Source organism: Nycticebus coucang, chromosome 10, assembly GCF_027406575.1.
Source record: "Nycticebus coucang isolate mNycCou1 chromosome 10, mNycCou1.pri, whole genome shotgun sequence".
Lineage (NCBI taxonomy): Eukaryota > Metazoa > Chordata > Mammalia > Primates > Lorisidae > Nycticebus > Nycticebus coucang.
The window spans coordinates 110237301-110240754 of NC_069789.1; the positions used below are offsets into that span (position 1 = coordinate 110237301).

At 41.9% G+C, this 3454-nt stretch overlaps 1 pseudogene; it reads right to left on the reverse strand.

Moving 5' to 3' along the window:
- Positions 1 to 1335: 1335 nt before the first annotated feature.
- On the reverse strand, positions 1336 to 2060 carry LOC128596521 (RAD9, HUS1, RAD1-interacting nuclear orphan protein 1-like; annotated as a pseudogene).
- Between the last annotated feature and the right edge of the window lie 1394 nt (positions 2061 to 3454).

Genomic DNA, 3454 nt, shown 5'->3' on the forward strand with positions numbered 1-3454 from the left:
TAACAAAGATATTTGTATCAGAATATTTATTGCAGCCCTATTCATAATTGCTAAGTCATGGAAAAAGCCCAAGTGCCCATCGATCCACGAATGGATTAATAAATTGTGGTATATGTACACCATGGAATATTATGTAGCCTTAAAGAAAGGTAGAGACTTTACCTCTTTCATGTTTACATGGATGGAGCTGGAACATATTCTTCTTAGTATAAGTGTCTCAAGAATGGAACAAAAAGTATCCAATGTACTCACCCCCACTATGAAACTAATTTAGTGTTTTCACATGAAAGCTATAACCCAGTTACAACCTAAGAATAGGGAGAAGGGGGAAAGGGAGGGGAGGGGGGTGGAGGGAGGTGGAGGGAGGGGGATTAATGGGATTACACCTGCGGTGCATCTTACAAGAGTATATGTGAATCTTAATAAATGTGGAATATAAAGGTCTTAGCGAAATAACTAAGAAAATGCCAGGAAAGCTATGTTAACTAGGTGATGAAAATGTGTCAAACGGTCTATGAACCAAGTGTATGGTGCCCCATGATCATACTAATATACACAGCTATGATTTAATAAAAAAATAAAATAAAATAAAATACAAAGAAAGATAGTAAGCCATATTTTCAATTTGCTTCTCTCTTTTCCTAAACGTCAGGGTTCTAATCTAACAGGCCATTTATACCTGGTTCCTCCGGGTGCCTAAAATATGCTTTTTTCTGCTTCTTTCTCTTTTCTAATTCTATCTTTATCTCTTTGTCTGTATCTTGCTATTTCTTTTTCTCTCTGTTTCTGTCTCTACCTCTCTGTCTCTTGCCCTCATTATCTTTATCTCAATTCATCACAACTAATAGCTTCTGGTATTGTTCAGTAATTTGAACATTTCACAAGGGTTTTCTGAGATGATTTCAGCTCCCCATGAAAATGCTGTCATTGTACTTACACATAAAAATGATTGCTACTTCCCAGCAAGGAAATGATCTCATGGTGTCAGAAACCTTCATATAAAGTCTCCATTTTTGCACAGGTGCTCCGACCATGTCCATGTCAGCTACAGCCCCCCAAATAAATGCTATTTGGTGCATGAGCTTAATTTTTTTTTTAACTTTCTGCAACCATTTATTTACATATATGTTAAAAACAGTTCATGACACAAAGTATCTTAAAAAGCAAATGTGGGAATTGAATTTCCTTATGACTCCAGGGCTCTAGTTAAAGTATTTTTTTCTGTTGTTGTTATTTCTTTTTTATTCTATTGCTAGACTCTTGTGAGTTAGAAAAGTGACTTTAGCAACTCTATGAAAATCAGCAATTTCTTGAGAGTGTTGGTAAAAGAGGTAGTCAGTGATTCACAAGGAACTGGCTTCTGCTCAGCTTTCCTCGCTCCCTGAGGTAAGCAAGGAGGTGCTGTCATCTCCTCCATGCGACCTTTATCCCATATTTGTTCTCGGGGGTATGGCTAACCAGAACAGGCCCAGGCTCTGGGCTGCTGGGAGTATTAGTGTGATGGGAGCAGTTTGGAAGGCTGTTTTCCTTCTGATCTTGAGGAACGGATTCTTCCTTCACAAAAGATGACTCTGGGGTCTGGTTGCCAGGTGGAATGAACATACAAGGTTAACTCTAAAGTGCATGCACCGACACTTCTCCAGAGCTTTGGGGACTGAGCATTGGAACTAAGGGTCTTCTGGAACTTTCCTTTTCTTGTTGATTAGGGCACTCCTTGATAAGGGGGATCTCCAATGTCTGAAATGGAAAAAGACTGGAGACTCTCAAAAGTTAGATGTGGAAATTTGGAGGTGCCAGGTTTTCGACTTGAACGTCTTGCCTGGTCTGGGTGATGACGTTTCTGGTAGGCTAGGAACCAGCTTTCTGCTGTTGTATCAAACTCAGGCGCTAAGAAGTGATGGCGCTCTGTTCATGGAAGCCTCAGGGCTTGTTAGGCACCTGTGGAGTGTGAGCGATGGGAATCCATAGCGATGTTTGGGGCCCTCCAGTGGTTGTTCTTGGTCTAACAGCAGCTGGGCTTTCTGGGAACGTTCGGGGCATTTTTTTTTTTTTTTTTCTGGGAGGCATCAATAGGTGAATGAAGAGCAGTTGGCCTCCTAGCGGTGGCCCATGCCTGTAATCCCAGCGCTCTGGGAGGCCGAGGCGGGTGGATTACCCGAGTTAATGGGTTCGAGACCAGCCTGAGCAAGACCAAGACACCTGTCTCTAAAAATAGCTGGGCCTTGTAGCAGGTGCCTGTAGGCCCAGCTTCTAGGGAGGCTGAGGCAAGAGAATCACTTGAGCCCAAGAGTATGAGGTTGCTGTGAGCTATGACGCCACAACACTCTACCTACAGGTGACAAAGTGAGACTCTGCCTCAAAAAAAAAAAAAAAAAGGAGCAATTACCATATCTACATGTTGTTTGGCTTCAGGCTGGGGAATAGGCTCCAATGTTAACTAATGCCCACTGAGCAGTGCCCGGGCTGCTGCTCCTGTCAGCATGCAATGTGTTCACATAGTGAACTTTATTTTTAGACAGAGATTCATGTTCTTAGAGAAATAAATGTTTGTCATAAAAATATGAAAAGTAGCTGGGTGTTGTGGCGGGCGCCTGTAGTCCCAGCTACTCAGGAGGCTGAGGCAAGAGAATCGCTTCAGCTCAGGAGTTGGAGGTTGCTGTGAGCTGTGTGATGCCATGGCACTCTACTGAGGGCCATAAAGTGAGACTCTGTCTCTAAAAAAAAAAAAAAATATGAAAAGTATATATAATTTTCTTTCCCTATCAGGGTCAAAATTAAACCTAAAAGAAAAAAAAGTGAAGCAGGGATATATCTGAGAGCTTCCGAGACATAGAATTATCCCAAACGTCCTGTCTCAGGCCACCTGACTTCTCTTCTTTACCTTCTCTGTCTTAACCACCTGTGAAAATTTTCATTCCTCAGCCTGGGATGCTCAGAAGCATCTGGAGGAGTTGACTATATTTTCCAGCATAAAAATGCCTGTGTACATTGCTTTGGCAGGGAAACATGGCATGACATAGGTGAAATCACACATAGCTCTCCTTAAAGATGGTAAGAAATTAAAATATTCTATGATTGGGGTGGCACCTGTGGCTCAAAGGAGTAGGGCACCAGCCCCATATGCTGGAGGTGACAGGTTCAAACCCAGCCCCGGCCATAAACTGCAAAAAAAAAAAAATATATTCTATGATTGTAGAGGTAAAAATATTAAAATTGAAATTTGGGCATTGGAGGTTGGTCAGTGATGGGTTGAAATCAAGCCTTTATTAGGGGCTGTGTTAAACAAAAACATACAGTGTAAAAATTTTCCACAGCACCCCCCTATATTTAGAGTAAGGGCTGGTCATCTTCCTGTTTGGTGAGCAAGCTGTGAACAGTGCTAACTGTGAAACTTGGCTATGGCAACCACATCCTGTTCATTTTCGAAATTTGGTGGATCCCTATATCTTGTTCA